Raw genomic sequence first — 16,464 nt, 5'->3', positions numbered from 1 at the left:
ATACTTTCTGACCAGTCCATGGTGCCGCCCACAAAAGATGCCTATGCGACCAGGATAAAGTTTCACCAACACTTGATCCCCAACTTGGAACCCAATGGGCCGACGATGCTTGTCTGCCCACTTCTTCATTCTCTTTAATGCCTTCTGTAGGGCCTTCGCCAGCTCATTCTGCTCGTGTCAGTCTTGAATCAACTGATAGGTGAAGGATGGCCTTCCCTTTTTTTGCACGGCAAGAATGTACGGAGTCAATGGTTGTTGCCCCGTGGCTATTTCAAATGGGTTATGGCCTGAAGACTCGCTCTTTTGCATATTGTAACAAAATGGTGCTATGTCCAAGAGCTTTACCCATTTTTTCTAATTGGCACTAACAAAGTGCCTAAGGTATTAATCAATTATCCCGTTAATGTGCTTCGTTTGCCCATCTGTTTGTGAATGAAAGCTTATTGAAAATAACAAATCAGAGCCAAGTAGCTGAAATACTTCATGCCAAAACTTGCCCTTGAAGCGAGCATTGCGATCACTCACAATGCTCTTTGATATGCCCTAGTGCTTCACCACATGCCTTACAAATAACTCTGCAGTCTTCTCTACAGGGCACTCCTTCGAAACTAGAATGAAGGTGGCATACTTTGAGAAATGATGCACCACAACCAGGATAAAACTGAGGCCCTCTACCTTTGGCAGACTAACAATGAAGTCCATGAAAATGTTATCCCAAGGACGTTCTGAAATTGGTAGAGGCTCAAGGAGACCGAGAACCTTCTGGTTTGTCTCTTTATCTTGCTGGCAGATGAGGCATGTTCACACATACTGTAACACCCCAAAATCTCAACTTGTAAAATCCTCAGATTTTTAGAGAATTTTTTTTTAAACACTAAGCAAGCGGAAAATCATAAGAGAAATCAGTCCAAAAATTTGAGCGGGTTACAGAATAAATAACAAAAAAAAACATTTCATTCCACACTTGATTTACAAAATGAGACCGAGAATATATATCAATTTAGTTACAAAAGGGTCTCTCAAAAACCAAAAAGGGGAATTTCTCAAAATAATTGTCAAGTCCGCGTAAGTTCAAAGTGTGGGTCCCAAGCTTTTATAGTACAGTCGTCGCGATCTCACCCTAGCAGTCATCACTTGTATCCTCATAAAACGGGATCAGTACTCTTACGAGTTGGTGAGATAAATCATCCGTATAATACCATTTTAAAGGAAAGACATGAAGCATTAAACCAGAAACAAATACGACATAACTCAGAAACTACGAATAATAGGCTATAACTATCATGATGACATTGTTAGAAATATTTAACCAAAGTACATATATGAGTGAGCATAAATATATGTGCAACATGTAATAAGTATGAGGCTAGCAAAAGTAGCAATACAAACTAGGTGCATCAAGATGAGACAATTAGAAACATGCAATTAAAGTACAACATCTACTGTATCTCTACTACAAGAAAGCACAAGTACAAAAGTATGTAAAACTACTCTAAACGACCAAAATACGTAACTAACAAGGTAAATCAGTCTGTGATTGGTTAGTAATTATGTTCTTCTGATTACTCCTTCGGGTATGCAAAGAAACCTCACATTCTGTGAGACGTGCACCCAGCGTCTGTTATTCAATCTCTAATATGGTAACTGGGGATGCTACAAACCGAGTAAACCTCATACGGGCAGCTCGCAGCCGAGAGAAACCACGCATAGGTAATGGATTACAATCCTCACTACTGCAGTAGTAGAAGTACCTCAACAGGTAACCTCGACCTCTCTAACTCTGAGTGATTGGAGGTCAAAGGATGCCTCAGGTCCTATAAATGTGTCATAGTAATGACTTGTCACTCAGGGTTGTACCATCCACCCTCTCTAAGGTGAACCATTTTGTGAATGGGGTGACAACGGTTTATCTTTCTTAAGTTGGTTTGACAATTACGCCACCTTCTGAGGTGTTTAAACATACTTGCCTCGTGGTCCCCGCGAGGTACACAAATGAGGTCTTAGCCTGCCCATTCACGTGCTCGACCTCACACGGCCGAAGGAGAGCACATCACCAGTGAAGGCGATCTTTAACACCATTTTCATTTTTAGGGTATCACAATACGTGAGCTCTCTCACGGACATGGGTCCTTCACCTAACATGACTCCGGTGGAGTCGCATAACCTCAACTGGCAATTCATGTTCATACCCTATGTGGTGCTAACTTCCTAACCCTTTGCTGAGATACATCAAGTGCGTAGCATGCGATAATGCATCAGTGTAGTGTCTAGTATAACACGATTTATCGTAGCGGACATTACCAAACATGATACTTAATGTAAACAGTAAACAAGGCTAGTTTAGTGTCAAGATGTGCAATGTGCGAGTGCGAAGCATGCACATATTCAGTCTTACAATTTTTTCGCATAAGTCTCGCATGTGAAACAATAAATATTTTGCATATCGCATCAAATCGTACTACAATGTGCCAATATGTGCAATCTAGAGTTGCCAAACATGTGATGCATGGCTTAGACATGTAATTTTATCAACTTTCTTGCAATTTTGATACTAAGCACACAATTAATGAATACTATCCATGCATGTGCTCAATCTATGCATGGTGTTCATTAATTAAGCATTCGAACCATAATTTTTTTGCATTAAAACATATATATGCAACATTCAAAAACTCTTTGCCTTTGCCATACATTTAATTAGCGAACTAACATGCCACAACGCGTGTACATTATTTGGATTTATTATATTTGCACATGCCATGGAAAAACCTCAAAAGTAACATACCTTTTAGTGGCATACAATTGAATTTAAGGAGATGCGCTATGCAGCCATGCGTGCAACGTGGATGCACACGAAACACCGGGTGACAAGGTGGCCCGCTATCGCTGCCTTGTGCCACACTGCATCGATCCATAGGACTTCAAGGTGCAGCAGCACCTTTGCAGCCAACGTAGCAAGGCTGCGGCCCCACGCAAGCTGGAAATGGCAAGCAGCAGGGCCTAGCTTGCTGTTGACACCGATAGCAACGACAACAAAAAAAAGGGTTTGCGTTTTGCAAGGCAGGTCTGTGGCAAGCTGCTCTGGACTGTGACAGTTCGGGCACCCAGGTGCCAACACCAACAAAAGTGGGTCTGGTTTATGCAGGACCAGGTGTGCACTGATGCGCTCACGCTCTGGTCTGAACCAGGGCAGTTCAGACCAGGGAGTGTGCGATGGTTCCACTGCGGGGAGCCCCAGACTTGGACAATTCAGGCGCTCTAAGGCTGCTGGACAACATTTAGCAGTCGAAAGACTACCATTCCCGAGATGTTTAAAAGAAGATTCAGCCACGGTGCTAAACATGAAAGATATAGAGTTATCTCTTAGCTTTCCACAAAATCAAGAAAATTAGATTTTCATGAAGGGAGCCAGGAGAAATCCCGAAAATACAAGACATTTTCCAAGACTTTCTAGACTGAACAATGACTGACGAAGTTCCAAATATTTGACATTTTGATAGAGCTTTTGAAGGATTCTGCGGACTGAATCAGGACAAGTCTATAACTATAAAGTTGAAGGACTGGGTCTTAGCTTTACAAAATGTCTAAGAACACTGAAAAGTGACACATATCTAGAGAGATACAATTGATTTATCAAGGTTGTCTCTGACCACTTGGAAAGTCCGGAAAGCCCAGTGCATGCAAAAACTATATTTTTGACAGGGATTTTAAAGGACTCTGAGAAGCGAATCTGGCCAAGTCTTTAACTACAAAGTTGAAAGACTGAGCCTTAGCTTTTCAAAATCTTCAAGAACACTGAAAATTGACTTGTATCTAGGGAGATATAGTCAAATCTTCATAGTAGTCTCTGACACTTGGAAAGTCGGGCAAATTGGTTCATGTGAGAAATACATGGTGCGTGTGTGAGCATGTTATGTGCATAACATCAGACCATGACACTCATCGTATCAACTAAATCCACATGAATTCAAAGAAAATCAAGTTCTAATCCACCAAAGATCCATGCATGCAATGGATGCACCGGGATCTCTTGGTTTCACGCATAATACTACATGCCATTAAAAAAAATGGGAAAATGAGAGGATTGCTCAACTTAATCGGTTGAAGGATGGAGAAGAAGATGCTATGCTTCTTCTTCTTGCTTGAGAGAGGCTCCATCACACACACACACACGCACTATTTGGTGGAAAAAGAGGGAGAGAAAGAGAGGAGAGAAGAAACCAAATTGTAGGGTCTTTCTCCCCCCCCCCCCCCCATTCTCAAACTCTTTATGGAGTTTAAAGAGGAATGGATGGATGGGATTAAGAGGGTGAGATGGAGGCCCCCCACCCCCCACCCTTTCCCTCCTCCTTGTTGACTTTGAAACCCCTCCAATAATGCCAACTACTCCCCCCATTTTCCTCCTTGGGATGAATTATTGGGCCTTGACTTTCTTCCCATTTTTTTGGCTTTATTCAAATTGGCATGGGCTGCACCCTAGAGTGCACCCATGCCTTGGGAAAACGTTGGCTGGGTGCCAACCTTCCCAAGAATTTAGAAAACCTCACTTTTACTTTTACAAAGTTCTATTTTAGCTCTTTTTCAAATAACCACTTTTTTTTTTAAGTTATGCTTTGATTTTAGAAAGTATCCTTCCTAATTTTTGATAAAAAGCTAAAATTCTTTATCATTCTTAAATATTTTAAAAACAAAGAAAGAAAAACTCTTTTAATAAAAATCCTAAAACCTTTCAAAATTTTGAATCAAATGAATATAGATATATATATTTTTATGTGTATATATTTTTGTTCTAGGGTTTTTCTTATATATATATATATATATATATATATATATATATATATATATATATATATATATATATATATATATATATATATATATATATATACCAAAGCTCGTATATATATACTTTGGAATTTCATCATACGTTGAATAATTTTCTAAAAAAAATTAAGGGTCTTACACCCTACCCTACTTAAAAAAGATTTCGTCCGTGAAATCAACAAACACTAGTCAACAAAGAGATCAGGGTATTTCTCCCTCATGCTCGCTTCAGGCTCCCATGTACATTCCTCAATGCCATGGTGTTGCCAACGCACCTTAACCAACGAAATGGTCTTGTTATGCAAAACTTGATCTCGTCGATCAACGATCTTGATAGGCTTCTTAGCTATCGTCAAAATGAAGCTCCCACCGTCTCTTATCGGCGTAACTCTTCTGTCTATCTTGAGCTGCCTTCAAACGTTCTCAAATCTTCCGCACTTGCTGAGTGTAGTGCTGAAGAATAATCGACGATTCACTGGATCTATTGTTGATATCATCCCAATACGACGGTGATCGAAAAAGTCTCCCATACAAGGCTTCGTACGGAGCCATCCCGATACTCGTGTGATAATTGTTGTTGTAGGCAAACTCCACTAAATACAAGTGTGAATCTCATTCATCACTCCAATCGAGCATACAAGCTCGCAACATATCTTCTAATGTCTGAACCATTCTTTTTTATTGTTCATCAGTCTGAGGGTGAAGACTACAAGAAAAATGCCAATTCACGACGGACGCTATCCATCGCTAATCCATCGCAAATTCAGTCGCTAACGTGTTTAGCGATGGATTAGTGACAGATTCACGATGGATAGCGTCCGTCGAATAATCTTAGTCGCTAAATTATGACAGAATTTATCTGTCGCCAGTCTGTCGCTATTTAGTGACAGATTAGCGACAAACTTTAATCTGTCGCTAAATAGCGACGGACTGGTTGTGAACACCCCAAAATTTTCAAAATATTATAAATATTCCCTTTTTGCCCCTGATTCCATTTTCTGAGTAATTGAGTCAGTTTTAAATCTAAATTCCAGTTTATTTCTCAGGTTTTACTGAAACTAAATCCATTTTATATATCTGACTCGATTTCGGATCCGGATCCAGTGTTAAATCCAAATCTGAGCATTGTTGTCCAATTTTTTTAAATCAAATTCTCAAAATTACCAAAATAACCTTTTGAAAGGCTCAGACACTTCGTTTGGTATCCGTTTGGATCCATCATGTTATATTCCTTGATTCGAGGTTTAAAACTCGAATATTTTCTCAAAACTTGGGTCCAAACCCATTTTCTAAAGAAATCAAACCCAAATTTTCAGAAAACTCCTCTTTTTGTAAATATTTCTCAAAAATTATAAAATGATTTTTAAATCCCTTTTTTCTCTTAGTTTCATAGCTTTATTTCAAAAAATATCAAAAAAATATAGAAATAAAGAAAAGAACAAAAAAATAAAAAATAAAATATATAGAAAATAAAAATATAGTTTTAAAGACCTCTTTTTGAAGAAAACAAATCTTTTAACTAAAAACAGTTTTTTGACAAAAAACTTTTGAAAAGAGCCGCCATTTTGAAAATTCTCTAAAATAGGGAATCACCTTTGATAAAACCCTTTTTAACTATTTTTTTTAGGGTTTCAGAAACCCTCTCTCTACCTCTCACACACTCTCAAAACCTCTGGTTTCGCCTCCAAACCTTCCATTACCCTCCGATCTTCTTCTTCTCCATAGCCACCGCCCATCACCAACGAACCCCCCTTCTAGACTCCTCTTTAAAATCGGCAAAGGGCAACCCTCTCGATCCATCGCCTCTCACCCTCGCACCCCACCTCTCTCTCCTTCCGCAGGTTTTCACCTCGCCGTCCTTCTGCATATCCTTTTTCTCCCTTTCTTCTTCTTCTTCATCCCCTCATTTCCTCTCTGCCCTCCCCTAGTTTTTCTCTTGATCAATCAAAGGAAGCCCTCTTCCAAATCAGGAAAACCAAGGTAAGTATTTCTCCCGTCTGTGAGTTCTTTTTTTTCTTTTTTTTTTCTTTTGACCTTCTGATTTTTTTTTTGCCCCATTAACACACACCTTGTAATCCCGATTTTCCTATCGCAATATCGGTTTACATAGTGTAATATCAACGGAATGATCAATTCCTATATGTTTTCTGCTTTTCTTTTCTATATTTTGATTATTTCATTTACGATTCCAGTCGATAGCCGATTTTATTTTTCAATCTCATGTTATTATGATGTCAATTCACGCCTCAGTTTCTGATTTGCCTTCGTTCCCCTTTTCTTTGAGTTATTTCTTTCCTATTTTGATTTACTTTCAATCTCTGCTTACGTTCTATTTTAACTTGTTTTCTATACAGTATTTTGCTTTTGATCCACGCTATGTCTCATGTACTGGAGATTGCGTCGTTCCCTGTTTTTATCCTGATTTTAATTGCTATTTTATTTCATTCTATCTACTTTGATTCATGTTTATATTTATCTCGTTTTTAACTTTGATTCTTGTTTTTATTTGTATTTCCTGTTATTTCTCTTTCTCTGCGTCATCGCTTGGTGATTCCTGATTATCGTTGTTCTCTCCTTCACTGGATTATACTGCATTATCTGTACCCTCTGGGTATTATAGGTATGTGTTGGATCTTCTTTCTAAATTTTAAGCTTACCTTAATTCCTGTCTTCCATATTTTTACCAGTTTAGATTCGTTACATTTCAGCTTCTGGTTTATATTGGATTATGTTCGATCGTTTTTTTTTTGTTAACTCTGCCTGTGTGTAACTGTTTAGTTATACACTGCCGGTCCCAAGCCCGGGTAAAGGAGGAGGGTTGCGGTAGGCTTGTGACAACCATCATAAAAACTTAGTCATACCCTATGAATATGAACCAATATGAGAATTTCGTTGGGGCGTTCCCTACTGAGCGACGTGATGTACTCTATAGGCTCGAAGGCAGTGATAAATGGGCAAGGGTTGCTAGGTCGTTGCCCGAAAGCGACGCGTCACACTGGCGCCCGGGTGTGGTGTCAAATAGGCAAGGGTTCCCTCACTTTGTTGGACGGGTGGGGGTAAAGAAGTTAGTCCAAGACCATAAAATTAGGTTAGCCACTTGGAACATAGGATCTTTAACTGGTAAGTTGGTAGAGTTAGTAGATTTTATGTGTAGGAGAAAGATTGATATTTTATGTCTACAAGAGACCAAATGGGTAGGTGAGAAAGCAAAAGTGATAGAACCTTGGGGATATAAGATTTGCTATACAGGAATAAATAGGAATAGGAATGGAGTAGGGATTGTTATGAGTCGTGAGTTTATAGATAATGTAGTTGAGGTCCGTAGGAAGGGTGATAGGATTTTACTTATTAAATTAGTATTAGGTACGAATATTATTAATATTATTAGTGTTTATGCACCTCAAGTAGGTTTAGATGATTCCATTAAGCGTCAATTTTGGGAAGATTTAGATGGAGTAGTACAAGGGATATCTTATGGAGAAAGGCTTTTCATCAGCGGTGACCTTAATGGGCATGTAGGCATTAGTAGGGATGGATTTGAGAGTATCCATGGAGGCTATGGTATAGGAGAAAGAAACGAAAGTGGAGAAAGGATTTTAGATTTTGGTTTGTCCTATGATATGATCTTAGCAAACACTTGGTTTAGGAAGAGGGAGTCTCACCTAGTAACATTTAAAAGTGAGGTTAATACGAGTCAGATAGATTTTTTCCTACTTAGAAAGAGAGATACGGGTTGTTGCATCGATTGTAAGGTTATACCGGGAGAAAGTGTAGCTACACAACATAGAGTCTTAATTTTAGATCTTAGAATTAGACAATAGCGCAAAAGGGATAGACATATGATAGATCCTAGAATTAAGTGGACACTGAAAGAAGCTAAACAATGAATGTTTGTAGAGCGGGTAGTTAAGGAAGTTGATTGGTGTCTCGAGGAGGATTTAGAATCTATGTAGAATAAGATAGCGGGTGGCATGAGAAAGGTGGCTAAGGAGGTATTGGGTGAGTCTAAAGGCGGTGCACCGCTAGGTAAGGATACATCATGGTGGAACGAGGATGTCAAATTAGCTATTAAGGTTAAAAGAGAGTGTTATAGAAATCTAAGTAAAAATCATGATAATACGAATTTGGAGAAGTATATGATAGCAAAGAAGGAAGCTAAAAAAGTAGTTCGGAATGCGAGGGATAAGGTATATAAGGAGGTTTATGACAAGTTGGATACCAAAGAGGGTGAAAAAGATATTTATAGGCTTGCAAAGATGAGAGATAGAAAATCGAGGGATCTGGGTATGGTTAGATGTATCAAAGATGAAACGCAAAGGGTTTTAGTCAAAGATGAGGAGATTAAGGAGAGATGGAAAAATTATTTTGATAAGCTATTTAATGAAAGTCGTGCTCATGATCTTGGAGACTTTTCAATTCCTTTTCATGAGATGAATCGTGACTTCATGCGCAAGATTCAAAAGAAAGAAATTGCAGAGGCTTTAAAGAAAATGAAATCAAGAAGGGCAGTTGGCCCAGATGGTATACCTATCGAGGCTTGGAAATGCTTGGGAGAGAAAGGTTTAGAATGGTTGACAAATCTTTTTAACAAGATTTGGCGGACAAATAAGATGTCTAATGAGTGGAGGAAGAGTACTTTGGTACCTCTATATAAGAATAAGGATGATATACAAGATTGCACAAACTATCGTGGTATAAAACTCATGAGTCATACTATGAAACTTTGGGAGAGGGTGATTGAGTCTAGGTTGAGGAAGATTGTCATGATATTGGAGAATCAATTTGGTTTTATGCCTGGAAGATCAACTATGGAAGCTATACATCTTCTTAGACAACTTATTGAGAGAAATAGAGAGAGGAACAAAGATTTGCATATGATTTTTATTGATTTGGAGAAGGCTTATGATAGAGTACCTAGAGACGTTCTCTGGTGGACAATGATGAAGAAAGGTGTTTCTCTCAAGTACATTAGTATAATTAAAGATATGTATGAAGGAGTAGTAACCAATGTCCGCACTTGTGGAGGGGTGACAACCAATTTTCCTATAACGGTTGGGTTACATCAAGGATCTGCTTTAAGCCCTTTCCTATTTGCTATAGTGATGGATGAGCTTACGAGATCAATTCAAGAAAATGTGTCGTGGTGTATGTTGTTTGCTGATGATATTGTTTTGATTGATGAGTCTAGAGCTGGGGTTAATGCTAAGTTAGAATTATGGAGACAAACATTGGAAGCAAGAGGTTTTAAGTTGAGTAAGAGTAAGACAGAATACATGGAATGTCGATTTAGTAAGCAACGAAGTAGTGATGGGAGTATAGTGAAGCTTGGTGAGCATGAAATATCGGTGGATGATTCTTTCAAATATTTGGGATCTATCATTCAAAAGTATGGAGAAATTGATGGAGATGTAAATCATAGGATAAAGGTTGGGTGGATGAAATGGAAGAGTGCAACTGGAGTGTTGTGCGATCGTAGAATGCCATTGCGGTTGAAGGAAAAGTTTTATAGGACGACTATTAGGCCCGCTTTACTATATAGTACGGAATGTTGGGCTTCCAAGAGACATCATATTCAAAAAATGAGTGTAGCTGAGATGCGTATGCTGAGATGGATGTGTGGAAATACAATAAAAGATAAGATTTGGAACGAGATGCGTAAGAAGGTAGGCATTGCACCCATTGAAAATAAGATGAGAGAGAATCGTTACGGTGGTTTGGACATATTCGACGAAGGCCTAATGATGCTCCAGTTAGAAGGATGGAGAAATGGAAAAATATATTAGTTAAAAGAGGTCGGGGTAGGCCTAGGAAGACCCATAATGATTTTCTTTGTTGGTTCATATCGCCGACCCCAATTGTTTTGGGATGAAGGCGTAGTTGTAGTTGTTGTTGTTGTTGTTGTTGTTATTTCCCTCATTTGTTTCCTATCTGCATATTAATTTCCTATTTGTATTAGATTCCTCACTTCCCTTTTATACCTAGCATTATATATATAATCAGCATCCTCTCCTCTATATCCTTTACATACCGTCATCGTCTTCCTACTGTAACGCGCCACTGGATAATGAGTTCTCCCTCTGCTTATACAACTTGTGATCATGGAGCTCCAGAAGCGTCTAGTAGCAACATGGCTCTTACCCTCGAAGTCAAATCTGCATGGCATATTATAGACAGAACTCATGTATCTCAGTTCATCAGGAATGTGGGTATCGTCGGTTGGTGCAGCTTGGTGCTCAAGTCATTCATTTACCAATGCAGTCCGAAGCCCGTGAAATCGGGAATAGGAATTAGATTTTTTGTTTGTTTGTTTTTTTTTGTTCCCTTTACATCTGTAAATAACTTAAGTTCTATATTGAATTCATCTTTTGGTTTAGCATCTAATCGATTGCCTCTTTTGTTAACAGGTTTTCAGTCTTGTTGCCATTCTTGATATTAGAAGAAGCAAAGGGGTCATCACGATCTGGACTTCTCCCACTGAAGTTGTTACTTACATCCTACAAAATTTCATCTTAACTAAATCCACTCTAACCCAAAAATTTGATAAAAGGCTAATATATTAGGCTCATCAAGGATGGTTAATGCACCAGATTGACTTCATATTGCAGTACTACTGTTAAGATTCTTCTCTTACTATTAAACATTTGTTTGGAATTTGTGAGCATGCTATCTTTTCAGATGTTATTCCATTGGTAGAGTGCTTTGAATCGCTATGTTTGAAGCTTTCAGTTGAAATGGATATTTAGTTTTCTTCTTTGTCAGAATTCAAAACCCACAAATTCACTTGGTAGTTTCCACATTTGATATATCAAATCTGTTAGTTCAACTGCTAGGTTCATGTATTCGGTTTGATAATTGTTGTATGAATCCATTAATTCGTGCACTTCAATTATATTGTTTGATCCACTGATCACTTGCTTAGATTGTGCAACCTCATCCTGTCACTTCCACCTACATTTTTTTTAAACATGACAATCATTTGAATCATAGCTATTTTCTCCTCCCAATTGATAATCTCATTATCTGATGTGCTCATTTGTGTTGGCTTATTAATAGTTCCAGGAAGCATAGTCCATCATTTCAGCAGAGTATCTTGATAATTGGCTACTTAGTGCCACACCAGATTCTGTATATTCTGATCATCTTCATGGCCGTGAGGATTAGAGGATTTCGCCGCGAAGACCTGTGGTAGCAAGTATATCAGATCTATGACAAGAAGATGGGTGGTCTGCTGTGAAAGAAATCCTCAGGCATCCCTCTCCAAAGGATTGACGGCAAGACTCCTCGCCTAGAAGCAAATTCAACTAAAACCTTGATGTCATGTGAGAAGATCTTAACATATGGAGTCTTGATTGGGGTCCTCTTGGTGTCATAGGTGATGTGGATTCGACTCTTACAGCATATGGTGGAAAAAGAATGTATACCTGCACGAACACTGCATTGGCATTCACATTGTCTCCTACATTTAGCACATGTTGTCCCTTTACCTGCCCCACATGTACATTACTTGCATTCATCCATTCCTATCATATATGCGTATTATCGATCACATTCACACACTCAGTGCATTTCATTTCCTGCAAATACTACTGTATCATATGTATATAGGCTATTATATTACCATCATTAGCATTTCATAAGTTCACCGTGCATTGTTGGATGTTTTCAGAAGCATCTCATTTGATATTTCCCCTGCACATGATTAGATATGTTTATAGTATATCCTTTGATATGTCTGCAGCATATCCTTTGATGTGTTTTACAATACAATTTTCTTTTTCTTTTTTTTCTTCAACAACACTGCATATGTGCTTCCACATTTATGTGTTCACTACATAAGGTACCTCGGATTTCATTACCACGCCTGTATGGTTACCGGTACCATTTCATTGCATACCATCATCCGTGCACAGTCCCTGTGCACTCAATATTTATGGCTTGCTTTCACTTCTTTATCTCATTATTCGCTAAGTCAAATTACCATACACAGTGCTCCCTATATTCTCTCAAAATATCACAGAATCATTTCTTTTATGGTCGACTGGGAGGGCTTTTAAGGCATCAGCTGGGAGTGTCTTGATAGACCAGTAAAGGTCATTAAGATAACTCTATCAAAATTACCTCGAGATGCTCAGATCACCTCACTGACAAAGCACCTTGAAGTGTTATGTGAAGCCCATTTGCAGAACAATGAATGAACACTCTAGGAAATCCTTCTTACAGAAGTTGACTAGCTAACCAAACTTTGGGTGTTGTGTGCCATCAGTGGGCATAACCAAATTGTCAAAATCAATTTCATCTGTCAACTCTATTGTTGTGTCTTTGTCAATATCACCCGACAATACTGAACAGAGATCGATCCCCCCCCTCTGCAGTTACATGAGGTATTCAAAAACCGTTATAAAATATTTAGTACCCAATCTGCTTTCTCAACAACTGTAACACCCATTCTATGTTCACCTGATGAGCTGGGGGAAGGAAATGTTACAAGTGAAGCTCCTGAAGCTACTTGCATAGCCTACTGCCAGTATATAATAAAATTTGCTGGAAAGAATGCCTTTCATCTTCGTGTCAGGGTGCACCCTTTCCATGTCTTGCGAACTAACAAGATGCTTTCATGTGATGGGATTGAAAGGTGAATTTCTTCACATGCTTCTCTGCTGAAGATTACAGATCATTAAGGAGCCAGCCAAGTTTGATCTACTCCTCAAGTGGAAAGGAGGAATCCACGATTCTTTCAAATCCCAACCAATTGATGGATCAGTCAAGTTAATTTTGAGGCCCCTGATTAAGGTATGTATTCAATTTTGTTTAGATTTCATGATCACAATCCTGAAACTGCTGATACATACATTCACTGCTGCACCATTGCCACTCATACATTCGTGCATCCTACAATGCCTCTTGTAGTTTTTGGTACACATATACTTAGCCTTCTCATTACTCCCATTCATGCATTATAGATCCATGTTTTCATCTTAAAAGCATTGCCATAAGTAGTTTTTAACATCATAAATATGTCATTTCGTATATGGCTTAGGCATCCTCATATATATATATATATATATATATATATATATATATATATATATATATATATATATATATGTATATATCTATATATGTATATGTATATATATATATATATATGTGTGTGTGTTTATGTATATATATACTCTCAATAACCCACGTATGGCATTTAGATATTGTGTAAATATTTTCTAAACAAATATATGCATTCCATCATTTATATCCTAAATGCAATATGATATCTTTGGCTATATGCATCTTTTTGTGTTAACTTTGCTTTTGCAGGAGCCATAGGAGATTTAGACTTCTTTTCTAAGATTAGAGAATTTTGACATTTTCAAATTTCAATGTCATAATGTGATAGTTAGATTCTAACGAGAAATTTATATCTTCTGTACTATATTAGAGTGTATGAGTATACACATTTATGATGAATTACTTGTTCTCACATCATTTTGCCTTTTATTTCAAAATTTCACGAATGGTGAAACACGAATGGCACATGCACCATTCTAATAAGAGGTGATTAAATCCTAAGTTGATGATTTACATCAATGGCCATAGTCAGGATGTGAACAAAACTTAGGATTTTCATCTTTTATAGAATAGCATTGGGTCCACACTGGATCCTTTTCAAAAATCATCATATTTTCCTTAAATATTTTCTTCTTTTATCAGAGTTTAACTTAAAATTAACTCAAAATATATATCAATGGCCATAGTCAAAATATATTGAGAATTAATTTCATTTTAAACCCTATAAAAGCACAAAAATATGTTTTATTCTTCATCTGAATTCAAATATGATTATTATATAATACATTCAATGACCATAGTCAGGGATGTATTATATCTTCAATCTTATTTCAATTCATTTAAGGAATGAAATATGCTTTTTAAGTCCAATTTCAAATTCTTTTAATTTCATTTCATCATTTAGGATAGAATTGCATCGTATTTTCAAAATTTCTTTTCAAAACTCCAAGTGATTTTGAGTATCTTCTTCATTTCTCAAATCAATTCTATTTTATAGATTCAAATTCAATTCTATCTCATTTTCAAGATTCAAAATTTGATTTCAAAGTCCAATTTGACTTTGAAATTTCAAATTCATTTCAAAACTTCAGAAATTCCAATATAAATCAAACTTCAAAGTTTAAATCAATTTCGAGATTCCAAATTCATTTTCAAAATTCAAATTCAAATCAATATCTCAAATCCAATTTCAAAGTTCAATTTAACTTTAAAATCTCTGATTCATCTTCGGATTCCAAAAATCAAGCTTTTAAATCAAGTTCATTTCACATTGAGTCTTGATTCTCAAATTCAAATTCCAAGTTTTGAGATTGATTCTGAATCTCAAAATTCAAGTCTTTTTTAAATTTTAAATTCAATATAGGTTTTCAAAACCCAGATCCATCTTCAAAAGTCTCATTTTGAACTTTCAAAATCCAAAACTAAAGTTAGAACCCAATTTACCTTGGATCTCAGACTTCAGACCCAAATTCCATCTTGGATCCAATTCTATTTAGGATCCAGAATTCAACTTCATCCTGGATCTCAAACTACAGATCCAATTCTCATTTAGGATTCTAGATCCAGAGTTGAACTTCATTTTTGGATCTCAGACTTTAGATCCAAAAACTATTTTAGGATCCAAAATCCAATTCTATCTTGGATCTCAGACTTCAGATCCAAATTCCATTTAGGATCCAGAATTCAATTCTATCTTGGACCTCAGATTTCAGATCCAAATTTCATTCCAAATTTTGGATCCAATTCCATCTTGGATCTCAGATTTCAGATTCAAATTCCATTTTAGGATTCAGACTGTGGATTCAAATTCTATCCTGATTTTCGGATTTCAAATCCAATTCCACTTTCAAATCCCATCTGGACTTCTTAAATCTATTTCTATTTTTTAAAATTCTATTTGGATTTCTCAAGTCTAAATTTCATCCTGATTTCCAACCTTAAATCTAGAATTCAATTCCACTTCAAATATTCATTTCCTCTCCTAAATCCAAGTTTAAAATTCAAATTCAAAGTCTATTTCTGACTTTGAAGCTTCATTTCTTTTTTTCTCATCTTCCAATCATTCTTTTCAAATTCAAAGATTTATTTTCCCAACTTTGATAATTTCAAAGACTTAGAACTTCAAAATATCCTTCCTAATCTATCTCAAGTTCTAAGTTAGATTCAATCATTCAGAAATCATTTCTTCACTCCATTATCAAGTTCATCTCAGAAAACTTGGAAATTATCAAGTTCATTCAGAAATCCTTGCATTGCACAAGCATAATTCTTTGTGCATTTAGACTTAGAATAAATTCTTAGATAATATTTTAGCAAAGTAAAGAGGCATAAATTTGATCCTTGGTTTGATTACTTCTGGTAAAGGTGTCAGGAACGGTCAAACCTCGTACCGACGAGTAAATCCCGTCTCTCCATTTTCCCGTAAAATGTTTCAAAACGGAGGTGAGTAATTTTCTAAATATTTTTAAATTAAGGTCAAGTGAAACCCCGCAAAAGCGTTCCTCTCTCTTCTTTCTTTTCTCTTCTCTCTTCTTTTTTGTCTTTTCATTTATCCCTTCAAAAAGAAGGAAATAAGGA

This window comes from Nuphar pumila, chromosome 15 (assembly GCF_984573655.1).
Source record: "Nuphar pumila chromosome 15, dmNupPumi1.hap1.1, whole genome shotgun sequence".
In the NCBI taxonomy this organism is placed as follows: Eukaryota; Viridiplantae; Streptophyta; class Magnoliopsida; order Nymphaeales; family Nymphaeaceae; genus Nuphar; species Nuphar pumila.
Note: the sequence above shows the minus strand (reverse complement) of the source record.